A 13825-nucleotide genomic window follows, 5' to 3' on the forward strand; every position below is an offset into this window, starting at 1 on the left:
GCACCCGCCAAACCAGGTTCCACGCTCAACGTGATACATTTTTGCTGCTATTATTATACTTGCAAAGAAACCCCAGAAGGCTGGGGCAATCAAAAATTGGAAATACAACTCAGTTTTCTTTCTCTCCACGGAAATCTTTAGTAAAAGGCGAAAGATTTGTACGTTCTGAAGAGAAAACAGAGCATAACCCAACGTAAGGTTATTCTCTCGGGTGGCTCCAGGAGCAGTCGAACCAACTGTGGGTGATCTGAGATTGATTAGCCAGTGATATCTAAAAAAAAAAAGGTTGGCAGAAGATTCTAGGTTAGGGCTGTAGGCTAAAGCATAAACTCAGTAAATTGCAGATTATAAACACATTTATGAACAGCTGACTCTGTCACCAGAGTCAAACTTACCACACTGGCGGCAGGCTCCTTTGCATATATTCAAATGAGCACCCGCCAAACCAGGTTCCACGCTCAACGTGATACATTTTTGCTGCTATTATTATACTTGCAAAGAAACCCCAGAAGGCTGGGGCAATCAAAAATTGGAAATACAACTCAGTTTTCTTTCTCTCCACGGAAATCTTTAGTAAAAGGCGAAAGATTTGTACGTTCTGAAGAGAAAACAGAGCATAACCCAACGTAAGGCTATTCTCTCGGGTGGCTCCAGGAGCAGTCGAACCAACTGTGGGTGATCTGAGATTGATTAGCCAGTGATATCTAAAAAAAAAAGGTTGGCAGAAGATTCTAGGTTAGGGCTGTAGGCTAAAGCATAAACTCAGTAAATTGCAGATTATAAACACATTTATGAACAGCTGACTCTGTCACCAGAGTCAAACTTACCACACTGGCGGCAGGCTCCTTTGCATATATTCAAATGAGCACCCGCCAAACCAGGTTCCACGCTCAACGTGATACATTTTTGCTGCTATTATTATACTTGCAAAGAAACCCCAGAAGGCTGGGGCAATCAAAAATTGGAAATACAACTCAGTTTTCTTTCTCTCCACGGAAATCTTTAGTAAAAGGCGAAAGATTTGTACGTTCTGAAGAGAAAACAGAGCATAACCCAACGTAAGGTTATTCTCTCGGGTGGCTCCAGGAGCAGTCGAACCAACTGTGGGTGATCTGAGATTGATTAGCCAGTGATATCTAAAAAAAAAAAGGTTGGCAGAAGATTCTAGGTTAGGGCTGTAGGCTAAAGCATAAACTCAGTAAATTGCAGATTATAAACACATTTATGAACAGCTGACTCTGTCACCAGAGTCAAACTTACCACACTGGCGGCAGGCTCCTTTGCATATATTCAAATGAGCACCCGCCAAACCAGGTTCCACGCTCAACGTGATACATTTTTGCTGCTATTATTATACTTGCAAAGAAACCCCAGAAGGCTGGGCAATCAAAAATTGGAAATACAACTCAGTTTTCTTTCTCTCCACGGAAATCTTTAGTAAAGGCGAAAGATTTGTACGTTCTGAAGAGAAAACAGAGCATAACCCAACGTAAGGCTATTCTCTCGGGTGGCTCCAGGAGCAGTCGAACCAACTGTGGGTGATCTGAGATTGATTAGCCAGTGATATCTAAAAAAAAAAGGTTGGCAGAAGATTCTAGGTTAGGGCTGTAGGCTAAAGCATAAACTCAGTAAATTGCAGATTATAAACACATTTATGAACAGCTGACTCTGTCACCAGAGTCAAACTTACCACACTGGCGGCAGGCTCCTTTGCATATATTCAAATGAGCACCCGCCAAACCAGGTTCCACGCTCAACGTGATACATTTTTGCTGCTATTATTATACTTGCAAAGAAACCCCAGAAGGCTGGGGCAATCAAAAATTGGAAATACAACTCAGTTTTCTTTCTCTCCACGGAAATCTTTAGTAAAAGGCGAAAGATTTGTACGTTCTGAAGAGAAAACAGAGCATAACCCAACGTAAGGCTATTCTCTCGGGTGGCTCCAGGAGCAGTCGAACCAACTGTGGGTGATCTGAGATTGATTAGCCAGTGATATCTAAAAAAAAAAGGTTGGCAGAAGATTCTAGGTTAGGGCTGTAGGCTAAAGCATAAACTCAGTAAATTGCAGATTATAAACACATTTATGAACAGCTGACTCTGTCACCAGAGTCAAACTTACCACACTGGCGGCAGGCTCCTTTGCATATATTCAAATGAGCACCCGCCAAACCAGGTTCCACGCTCAACGTGATACATTTTTGCTGCTATTATTATACTTGCAAAGAAACCCCAGAAGGCTGGGGCAATCAAAAATTGGAAATACAACTCAGTTTTCTTTCTCTCCACGGAAATCTTTAGTAAAAGGCGAAAGATTTGTACGTTCTGAAGAGAAAACAGAGCATAACCCAATGTAAGGCTATTCTCTCGGGTGGCTCCAGGAGCAGTCGATGATTCTTCTTCTTCTTCTTCTTCTTCTTCTTCTTCTTCTTCTTCTTCTTCTTCTTCTTCTTCTTCTTCTTCTTCTTCTTCTTCTTCTTCTTCTTCTTCTTTCTTCTTCTTCTTCTTCTTCTTCTTCTTCTTCTTCTTCTTCTTCTTCTTCTTCTTCTTCTTCTTCTTCTTCTTCTTCTTTCTTCTTCTTCTTCTTCTTCTTCTTCTTCTTCTTCTTCTTCTTCTTCTTCTTCTTCTTCTTCTTCTTCTTCTTCTTTCTTCTTCTTCTTCTTCTTCTTCTTCTTCTTCTTCTTCTTCTTCTTCTTCTTCTTCTTCTTCTTCTTCTTCTTCTTCTTCTTCTTCTTCTTCTTCTTCTTCTTCTTCTTCTTCTTCTTCTTCTTCTTCTTCTTCTTCTTCTTCTTCTTCTTCTTCTTCTTCTTCTTCTTCTTCTTCTTCTTCTTCTTCTTCTTCTTCTTCTTCTTCTTCTTCTTCTTCTTCTTCTTCTTCTTCTTCTTCTTCTTCTTTCTTCTTCTTCTTCTTCTTCTTCTTCTTCTTCTTCTTCTTCTTCTTCTTCTTCTTCTTCTTCTTCTTCTTCTTCTTCTTCTTTCTTCTTCTTCTTCTTCTTCTTCTTCTTCTTCTTCTTCTTCTTCTTCTTCTTCTTCTCTTCTTCTTCTTCTTCTTCTTCTTCTTCTTCTTCTTCTTCTTCTTCTTCTTCTTCTTCTTCTTCTTCTTCTTCTTCTTCTTCTTCTTCTTCTTCCCGTATGGCATCACTTCCGGCTGGCGTGCGGCGACCCATCAGCGTGGATTTCTTACTTAGTTGACATCCAGGGCAAAGAGTGGGAGGTGGGAGGGAGGTTTACCGCAAAGGGTATAAAGTTTCAGACATTTGGGGGCCGCGCTAGCTTCTGATGAGTCGTTTTACACGACGAAACTAGTCAAGCATACGCGGTTTCTGCACCCACCGTGGAGAGGGACGTGAGAGCCAGGAGGGAGGCTTAGGAGATAGCGCCATCCAGCCGACCCGGCGGCCAACGTTTGGGGTGGAGCCCATTAAAACTCTGTACTAATCTCCACGGCTTGTTTGTAAGTGTACATCTCTTATATATTCAAATTGATTTTATGGTTTTACGCTATGGGAGCTTTGCCTTATTTTATCTGAGGTGATGTGAACTAGACACAGAGGAAGCAACAGATCTATTTGTCCGTATATGGCAGGGGGCGGCCAGATGACCCCATAGGTGCTAAAGACCCATCTGACAGAGGGTCATATCTTAACGGTAAGTGGCCACTGCTTGGGGTGTGGTGGTGGTTTTCTCACTGAATTGGAGCTTACTGCACCTGCGATAGAAGAGGACATAGACCTGTGTAGATTTGCACACTGCTGAACATCCTTTTATTTGAAAGGACTGTGTACTAGGACATTTGAGCGCAGCTTTATCTTTATTTTTGTGTGTATTGTAGTAGTTTTTAAGCAGCGCACCACCATTATTAGCACACCTGAGTGTATCAGCGCAGTATTTTGGTGTTTTTCAGTTATTATTACTATTCGCTGCAACTCCCTGTCATTCAACCAGAGGACCTATTGAAATTCAATGTTCCCGCCCTATTACTATTTTCAAAAAAATATCTAATCAGATAGCATTCACAAGATTATGTCATACTTTGCATTTTTTTAATGAAGGTAATATTTATAATTCAGAAAAGGATACGCGAAAACCTGTTGAAAATTATCAAAATTTATTTTATTAACATATTTCAATTTTATAGGTTTGGTGATAAAATTATTACGTTGATAGGTTACAATGATTTGAGCATGAATAACGACTTCAGATGAATATTTATAAAAGTCGGTTTAAATAAGATTGATAAAAAAACACCGAGTATTGTAATTTATATTTATTATTATCCGATTTGTAATTTTTATATTTGCGGAGAGTCGATACGTCACTACATGTATTTTGCATACGTGATCTTACTTTAAGATTTTGCCGCTGCATACAGTGTGAGTTCTTGCGAATTTGCTTTCATATATTAATACTGCACCATACAGAGATCACATATTTGTAGAAGTTCCCAAGTTGGTCTGTAACGGCAGGAAGCGATGTGCAGGGAAACCAACAGATACCACTAAAAAAACAACTGTGAAAGGAAAAAGCTAACCCGGAGGCCTTGGAAGGGAACGCGGAGGAGGTAATTTGCAAAAGGTTGGATGCTGGACTTTTGTCCAAAAACAGCGATGTGAAAGTGAAAACCATGATGCAGACAGAACCATGTTTTGATGAACATTCTGCAAAGACCCGTGATGACAAGCGGCAAGCAGCAAAACATAAAGGTAAGGAGGGAAACATCACTTTGGAACCGAAGGCCGCGCCCGAAGTAGAAGAAAGTGCCGTCAGCAAGTTGCTGACCCTCTTGCAACCAGCAATCATCACTTGACTCTTCCAGGCAATTATTGCATTCAAACAGAAGGCTCCCATAGCATAATATCATTTATTACAAAAATTTTCATTAAAAATTACACTCACAAGACAGCTGTAAAATTGTGCATTGGTTAAAATCTATGTGGTGACATCATCTCACACTGCATTCCAGGCTCCGCCCAACCAGTTTTGTCACTGCTGACTCATCAGGGGCTTGGCTAGTGACAATGTGAGAACGCCTCTTATAGTATGTTACTACCAATCACTGCTTATCCACTCTCCTTCCATAACTGCCTCTACTTGTCTATGCCGTGTTACTCCACCACATAAAGTGCAATAATATCTATCCGAAACTCAATCATACACTATACCTCTTTTAATTGTCTTTTGATCTGCTAATTTTATCCTGTAGTCCGTCCTCGCACGCATCCAGAACTACATATCCCATACTCCTTTTACTGCTTGACACTCGTATGGGTAATAGTAGGTGAGAAGGCAATAGGTGTATGCACAGTGGGTAGGACCACAGGGGTGAAAACAAGCATAGTAATATAGATGGGGGGCACTAAGATCTAATATAGGATCCTGGCTAGTGTAATACTGATTAGGGAGAACCCGAGGGTATAGTGTGGGATCCCATTAAGCACATTAGTTGATGATAAACACTTTCTGTAACCATAGAGACGGGGGTGGGTGCAACTATAGCCCTTCGTATATGCAACGGAGAGGGGGAGGTACCAGGAGCTGCTGATACCAATATAATGACCCATTTAAAGTGGGCGCAGCCTGTGGAGACGCGGCAACACTATGGGACTGATTGGTGTGACGCATAGGGGAATTGTGAAAGGGATTGGCTACGGTGACGTACAGGAAAGAGACAAGCCGGAAGTCATGAAGGTGGTGATGGGTTTATGTAGTCTGGGGAGTACACAATGTTGAATATGAGGGGCGGATATTAGAGGCGGGAAGAGTATGGGATATGTAGTTCTGTATGCGGGCGAGGACGGACTACAGGATAAAATGAGCAGATCAAAAGACAATTAAAAGAGGTATAGTGTATGATTGAGTTTCAGATGGATATTATTGCACTTTATGTGGTGGAGTAACACGACATAGACAAGTAGAGGCAGTTACGTAAGGAGAGTGGATAAGCAGTGATTGGTAGAAAACATACTATAAGAGGCGTTCTCACACTGTCACTAGCCAATCCCCTTATGATTATAACCAAAATTATACATAAGCAGTGTCATACTTGGGACTCATTTCTCACTGAAGTATGGAGACGAGGCTAACCTAGGCCATAAGCATAGACTAAATTAAATTCATTGAACGGTTACACAGCCTCATAAAGTATACCAAGTTTAATTTTAATTGTATCAAAATATTAAAAGACACCGGTCCTCAATCACAAATATATGTCACAGATCAACAGTCCCCATAAGAACCCCCATAAAAACAGTAGTAATTGCGGATTGCATATGTGACGCTGGCTGCGTCTAAAGATCAAATATCTTCATATAGTACTATGGAAAACAAAACTGTATCTGGCCAGAAATATCAATTCCCCTTCCATTGAACAGTGTAAACAAATGGTGAGCATGGCAACAAGCAGTGATGGGCGGAGCGTGGATCACTACATATGTGATGACGTCTGTTAGTTAGACCACACCCTGATGAAACGTCCAATCGGGATGTGAAACGCGTCGGTGGGCGGAGCTGACGCGGCTGCGTGCGTCACCGCACTCATCCACACACGTGCTATACGGAACTCCGGGCTGGCGTCCTCCGTAAGGCGTAGTCCTTGGCACGGTGGAGGTAACAGCATCACACTCCCAAGCAAGCTACCAGGACCCTGATATGCGGACCAGCGGAGATGTTTCTGATTACAAGCCCTACTAATATGGGTGAGATTCAATCCTCCCTGTTTTGATCAAGTGGTCGATCATTCCAGTTCCTTAGACATAACAGTGAACTGAATCCCTTGGGAAAAACGAAGTTCAAATAAGAAGAAGGGGGGCCCCCCATATTGAGTCATCTGGGCACAAGTGTGTGTGTGTGTGTGTGAGAGTGCGCGGACGTCTGTTCAAATGGACGGGGAATTGATATTTCTGGCCAGATACAGTTTTGTTTTCCATAGTACTATATGAAGATATTTGATCTTTAGACGCAGCCAGCATCACATATGCAATCCGCAATTACTACTGTTTTTTATGGGGGTTCTTATGGGGACTGTTGATCTGTGACATATATTTGTGATTGAGGACCGGTGTCTTTTAATATTTTGATACAATTAAAATTAAACTTGGTATACTTTATGAGGCTGTGTAACCGTTCAATGAATTTAATTTAGTCAATCCCCTTATGAGTCAGCAGTGACAAAACCGGTTGGGCGGAGCCTGGAACACAGTGTGAGACACCGTCACCACGTGGATTTTAACCAATGCGCAATTTTACAGCTGTCTTGTGAGTGTAATTTTTAATTACATTTTTTTAAATAAACCAGTATTATGCTATGGGAGCCTTCTGTTTTAGTTTAAGGTGAATGCAATAATTGCCCAGAAGGGGCATGTGATGATTGCTGGTTCCAAGAGGGTCAGCCACTTGATCTGTGATCTGTGAGCAGTTTGTGATCTATATGGTGGAGGCTGTATGTCACCAATCTGCATGTCTGCGCACAAGAGGTGATCCACATACATAACAGTATTACGCTATGTGGAGGTCTCTCTGTTTTTTTATATGAGTAGCGAAGATTACCTAATATCCTGGTGTGAGGGGGGATCAGGAAGGACCCCAAACAAGCGCGTTTGCTGATCTGGTGATAGGGTTAGCCAATCTGTCTGGTGAGCGCAATTGTTTAAATTATGCCGGAGTTGTGAAGATTTGGATTGATGTACATTTGGATTAACCTAAGAGACTATACATGTGCTGAAAGGACACGGTCATTTGCATAGACTGTGCACTGTATTCTGATACATGGAAAGTACAAGGGCTTTTATGACACTTATCTTAGATGAGCACAAACTATAGTGTATTTAAATTTTTATAAGGGCATACCCCCTGATGGTATTGCGCACCTAAGCACTTTGTGTAACTACGGTTGTTCAATTAATTTTGGGAAAGGTATTTAGTGTGGGAGGAGCGCAGGACCAATGGTGAATAATATCACTTTAAACTCTGTTTACGATAGTAAGCCTCCATTACACCTTCCAGTTGGGCTTGCGATCTACCAACAGTACACTGTGAGTACAGGTATACAGTGAATCGCCAGAATGTTAAGACCGGTTTCCACAGATCAGTTAAGCACACCTGACAGAATCTGTGTTCTTCAGACAGACTGTACACACGCTGTACTTGACCTTGAACATAAGGGCAGCAGGACGGTCTGATGGATGCTTCCTTCCTAACAGTCCCAATAGTGTACGCATATGGAACAGAATAACTGAATGTATTGTGAATTGCAAGCATACTATCCTTTGTTATTACTGAATGTACATACATGTGTTTTTATTTATTATTCAAACTCTTTCTTATGAGACTATAATTTACAAGTTAGCTTCTAGCTGTTAGTACTTTTGTACCCTACACAAATAGTATATTGTACAAGCTTGTGAGTATATGAACAATACAAATTAATTATAATTTTAAATACTTTGATACTTTCCAAACATGATTATGTCGCTGTGCAATTTCATGGCACGTTTGAATATATATATATATATATATATATATATATATATATATATATATATATATATATATATATACTCAATTTTTCCTCCAAACTTTTGCTTTACAAACAAATTAATGGCCATACATCTTTGTCATCTGATCCTCATCGAGGATCTTTTAAACTTACTCGTGTTAATAAGCAACTGTCACGGCAGACATATTATACTGACGACATTCAAACAAATTTCCATGTCCAGCCTTCTTGTTGCAAACATGTCAGTGTTGTCTAATAAAACTGTTTTTTGGGGCCTTTTCTTCAACATGGTTCATCTCCATTCACAAATTTATAGCAGAACTATAAGACTCCACACTTAACATATCATTTAATTTTTTTAAAAAATTTTTTATATCATGCATGCCCAATACACCGGTGGCAATGATTGTTAATTTGTTGTACATACCCATTTTACAAAAATAATCTATACAACAGAGGACGTGTTAAAACGCACTTTGGTTGCAATTGTAACAAAAAAAATTACGTTCTTTAAAATGTGTGTAATACAATTGAAAACTTATTTGTTTTATTTTTTTACAGGTATCCAAAACATCAAGTTTTGTGCACTCAGCTTACAATTGTAAGCGCCGTTTCCAAGAGTGCAAGAAGAAGGTGCAGGAAAAAATGGCATTGGAAAAGCTTTGCACAGTTACGTACAATCCTTGGGAGAATATGATACGGGATTCTCTGATAAGAAAGCCAGGACTTGGAAAAAGAAAAGGTATGCTCAAAATAATGCAAACAAATTATGTACATAAAATTTGATGTCCAATTTGATTGATTGTATAAGCAATAGCGCTATTTATGTTTTTTCAAATAATGTACCTTTGAAAAATAACTGGTAATGGCACTTGAGAGGGACGTCCAACTTTACTGCATTCCATAACACATGATCAATTCAGAGTACATATTTCTAGAGTATCAAATTAGGGACGGGACACTGCATGTCATATGAACAGTTATGTGCACAGGTTAAACACAGCATTGTATCTTTGCACATGAAAAAGTCAATAGTTTATTTAGGGCGGTACAAGATAAACTGCTCCATGCCTTTAATGTCCATTCGGGTGTGTACGAAATAGAAATCAACTGTAATTTTTTTTTCTATTTTGTAGGCCATGAATCACACCGTCTCACAATTGTAAATACAGTACTGTACTGTATGTTTTTGTTTTTGTTTTTGTATAGTTATTAAATTATTTACATTTGTCAGGATTCTAGAGGTTTTGTAACGATTGGTCATGCAGAACGTGGTCGTGACTGGAACCAGACTGGCAGATCCACGATCTCTGCATGGCAATCGTTTTGGTTTAAACAAACTGGAAGATCACACTTGAAATACTGATGTCTGCACCACAGAGTAAGATAATAAATGTGTTTATTTACAAGAATGCACATACAACCAATATGCATGCAATCGTACAAGGTGACCACTGTGACCCAATACCACCCTGACTGACTAACTAACTAATATTTACAGTGAATATGCAAGGGCACAGGTCACACAATATATATATATACACCAGATAACAGAACACAGGAGTCTGGATCACACAGAATATACAGTAACACACACAATATATACAGACACGTCTCAGCAGAATCAGCACACGGAAGAATAGTCGTACAAGCCAGGATCAATAACCAGAGAATGCAAAGTACAAAGGCAGGAGACAGAGAATAGTCAGACTAGCAAGGATCAAATACCAGGAGTACAGAATACTGGAACAAAGTTCAGGAACACAGGACTTGATGGCCAGAGTCACAACTGCAGCGAGCAGACAAACAGACGGAATGACCTAGCAATGTGCTGCTAGCAAGTCCATCCTTTTATATGCAGCACATTGCTCAGGTGACTGGCCAGAATCTTCCACAGCTCCATCCGCTGGTGAGCCGAGGAACAGCACTGCTCCCAGCAATATGAGAGCCACCTGCTGGTAAACAGCTGAAGTCCACCTCAAGTTCCTTAGTGCTGCCACCAGCAGGATGACACAGGTACAGATCATTACAGGTTTTATTTATGCAGGAAAAGCTGTCATATGTGTATGTATATATAAATATTAATAATCAATACAGTCCTTATAAAGAAAGAAATTATTGTTAAACCCTATATAATATAATTTAACCACTTGATGACCTAGGGCTTTCTACCCCTTAAGGACCGGCCACTTTTTTTCCATTCAGACCACTGCAGCTTTCACGGTTTATTGCTCGCTCATACAACCTACCACCTAAATGAATTTTGGCTCCTTTTCTTGTCACTAATAAAGCTTTCTTTTGGTGCTATTTGATTGCTCCTGCGATTTTTACTTTTTATTATATTCAGCAAAAAAGACATGAATTTTGGCAAAAAAATGATTTTTTTAACTTTCTGTGCTGACAGTTTTCAAATAAAGTAAAATTTCTGTATACATGCAGCGCGAAAAATGTGGACAAACATGTTTTTGATAAAAAAAAAACCCATTCAGTGTATATTTATTGGTTTGGGTAAAAGTTATAGCGTTTACAAACTATGGTGCAAAAAGTGAATTTTCCCATTTTCAAGCATCTCTGACTTTTCTGACCCTCTGTCATGTTTCATGAAGGGCTAGAATTCCAGGATAGTATAAATACCCCCCAAATGACCCCATTTTGGAAAGAAGACATCCCAAAGTATTCACTGAGAGGCATAGTGAGTTCATAGAAGATATTATTTTTTGTCACAAGTAAGCGGAAAATGACACTTTGTGAAAAAAAAAAAAAAAAAAAGTTTCCATTTCTTCTAACTTGCGACAAAAAAAAATGAAATCTGCCACGGACTCACCATGCCCCTCTCTGAATACCTTGAAGGGTCTACTTTCCAAAATGGGGTCATTTGTGGGGTGTGTTTACTGTCCTGACATTTTGGGGGGTGCTAAATTGTAAGCACCCCTGTAAAGCCTAAAGGTGCTCATTGGACTTTGGACCCCTTAGCGCAGTTAGGCTGCAAAAAAGTGCCACACATGTGGTATTGCTGTACTCAGGAGAAGTAGTATAATGTGTTTTGGGGTGTATTTTTACACATACCCATGCTGGGTGGGAGAAATATCTCTGTAAATGACAATTTGTTAATTTTTTTTACACACAATTGTCCATTTACAGAGATCTTTCTCCCACTCAGCATGTGTATGTGTAAAAATACACCACAAAACACATTATACTACTTCTCCTGAGTACGGCGATACCACATGTGTGGCACTTTTTTGCACCCTAACTGCGCTAAAGGGCCCAAAGTCCAATGAGTACCTTTAGAATTTCACAGGTCATTTTGAGAAATTTCGTTTCAAGACTACTCCTCACGGTTTAGGGCCCCTAAAATGCCAGGGCAGTATAGGAACCCCACAAATGACCCCATTTTAGAAAGAAGACACCCCAAGGTATTCCGTTAGGAGTATGGTGAGTTCATAGAAGATTTTATTTTTTGTCAAAAGTTAGCGGAAAATGACACTTTGTGAAAAAACACAATTAAAATCAATTTCCGCTAACTTTTGACAAAAAATAAAATCTTCTATGAACTCACCATACTCCTAACGGAATACCTTGGGGTGTCTTCTTTCTAAAATGGGGTCATTTGTGGGGTTCCTATACTGCTCTGGCATTTTAGGGGCCCTAAACCGTGAGGAGTAGTCTTGAAACGAAATTTCTCAAAATGACCTGTGAAATTCTAAAGGTACTCATTGGACTTTGGGCCCTTTAGCGCAGTTAGGGTGCAAAAAAGTGCCACACATGTGGTATCGCCGTACTCGGGAGAAGTAGTATAATGTGTTTTGGGGTGTATTTTTACACATACCCATGCTGGGTGGGAGAAATACCTCTGTAAATGGACAATTGTGTGTAAAAAAATCAAAAGATTGTCATTTACAGAGGTATTTCTCCCACCCAGCATGGGTATGTGTAAAAATACACCCCAAAACACATTATACTACTTCTCCCGAGTACGGCGATACCACATGTGTGGCACTTTTTTGCACCCTAACTGCACTAAGGGGCCCAAAGTCCAATGAGTACCTTTAGGATTTCACAGGTCATTTTTGTTTCAAGACTACTCCTCACGGTTTAGGGCCCCTAAAATGCCAGGGCAGTATAGGAACCCCACTAATGACCCCATTTTAGAAAGAAGACACCCCAAGGTATTCCGTTAGGAGTATGGTGAGTTCATAGAAGTTTTTATTTTTTTTGTCACAAGTTAGCGGAAATTGATTTTAATAGTTTTTTTTCACAAAGTGTCATTTTCCGCTAACTTGTGACAAAAAATAAAATCTTCTATGAACTCACCATACTCCGTACGGAATACCTTTGGGTGTCTTCTTTCTAGAATGGGGTCATTTGTGGGGTTCCTATACTGCCCTGGCATTTTAGGGGCCCTAAACCGTGAGGAGTAGTCTTGAAACCAAATGTCGCAAAATGACCTGTGAAATCCTAAAGGTACTCATTGGACTTTGGGCCCCTTAGCGTACTTAGGGTGTAAAAAAGTGCCACACATGTGGTACCGCCGTACTCAGGAGAAGCAGTATAATGCGTTTTGGGGTGTATTTTTACACATACCCATGCTAAGTGGGAGAAATATCTCTGTAAATGACAATTGTTTGATTTTTTTACACACAATTGTCCATTTACATAGAAATTTCTCCCATCCAGCATGGGTATGTGTAAAAATACACCCCAAAACACATTATACTACTTTTCCTGAGTACGGCGGTACCACATGTGTGACAATTTTTTGCAGCCTAGGTGCGCTAAGGGGCCCAACGTCCTATTCACAGGTCATTTTGAAGCATTTGTTTTCTAGACTACTGTCACGGAATAGCCGTGAGAAACGCAGGTGAATCTAGAGAATTCACAGTCGCTTTCCTGATCGCTCCCTGTCGGATCTGTGTAGTCAGGCAAGCGATCCGAAAATGACATTTTTGTGTTGTTTTAAATCCAGAGATCTGTTCCCCTGTGAGCCAAAGCAGTCCCCTCACCCCTCCGGAATGTCGCACGTGGCTGGACTCCCTGTGGGGCCCAGCTCATTCCCCCCACAGCAGATGTCCCCATGAAAAGGACCAGGAAACTGTCTCCACAGGGGGGCCATAGAAAGCCAGCCGATCCGGCACCGAGCATGGGCCATAAGGAAAGCATGGGTGATATGATTTCCTGTCGGCATACGAAAACCGTATGTCGCACAGCTATAAAATTCATATCGTCTTGTCCGGTAAAATCTGGCCATCGTGCTGATATGAAATTCCTTGGGATAGACCGTCCGGTTATCGAGATATGAATCTTCTCAGGAGCCTGACCCGCTGGCTTAGCC

At 40.5% G+C, this 13825-nt stretch overlaps 6 non-coding genes across 6 annotated transcripts; all 6 read right to left on the reverse strand.

The window, feature by feature from the left end:
• Positions 1–68: 68 nt before the first annotated feature.
• LOC137505251 (U5 spliceosomal RNA) lies at positions 69–185 on the reverse strand. Its single transcript, XR_011019872.1, has one exon. It is a non-coding gene; the product is annotated as a U5 spliceosomal RNA (small nuclear RNA).
• Positions 186–501: 316 nt separating this feature from the next.
• LOC137505252 (U5 spliceosomal RNA) lies at positions 502–618 on the reverse strand. Its single transcript, XR_011019873.1, has one exon. It is a non-coding gene; the product is annotated as a U5 spliceosomal RNA (small nuclear RNA).
• A 315-nt stretch (positions 619–933) lies between these two features.
• Positions 934–1050, reverse strand: LOC137505253 (U5 spliceosomal RNA). Its single transcript, XR_011019874.1, has one exon. It is a non-coding gene; the product is annotated as a U5 spliceosomal RNA (small nuclear RNA).
• A 317-nt stretch (positions 1051–1367) lies between these two features.
• LOC137505435 (U5 spliceosomal RNA) lies at positions 1368–1481 on the reverse strand. The gene has a single exon (XR_011020050.1). It is a non-coding gene; the product is annotated as a U5 spliceosomal RNA (small nuclear RNA).
• Positions 1482–1796: 315 nt separating this feature from the next.
• Positions 1797–1913, reverse strand: LOC137505254 (U5 spliceosomal RNA). The gene has a single exon (XR_011019875.1). It is a non-coding gene; the product is annotated as a U5 spliceosomal RNA (small nuclear RNA).
• A 315-nt stretch (positions 1914–2228) lies between these two features.
• On the reverse strand, positions 2229–2345 carry LOC137505255 (U5 spliceosomal RNA). Its single transcript, XR_011019876.1, has one exon. It is a non-coding gene; the product is annotated as a U5 spliceosomal RNA (small nuclear RNA).
• Positions 2346–13825: the final 11480 nt, after the last annotated feature.

Source organism: Hyperolius riggenbachi, chromosome 4, assembly GCF_040937935.1.
Source record: "Hyperolius riggenbachi isolate aHypRig1 chromosome 4, aHypRig1.pri, whole genome shotgun sequence".
In the NCBI taxonomy this organism is placed as follows: domain Eukaryota; kingdom Metazoa; phylum Chordata; class Amphibia; order Anura; family Hyperoliidae; genus Hyperolius; species Hyperolius riggenbachi.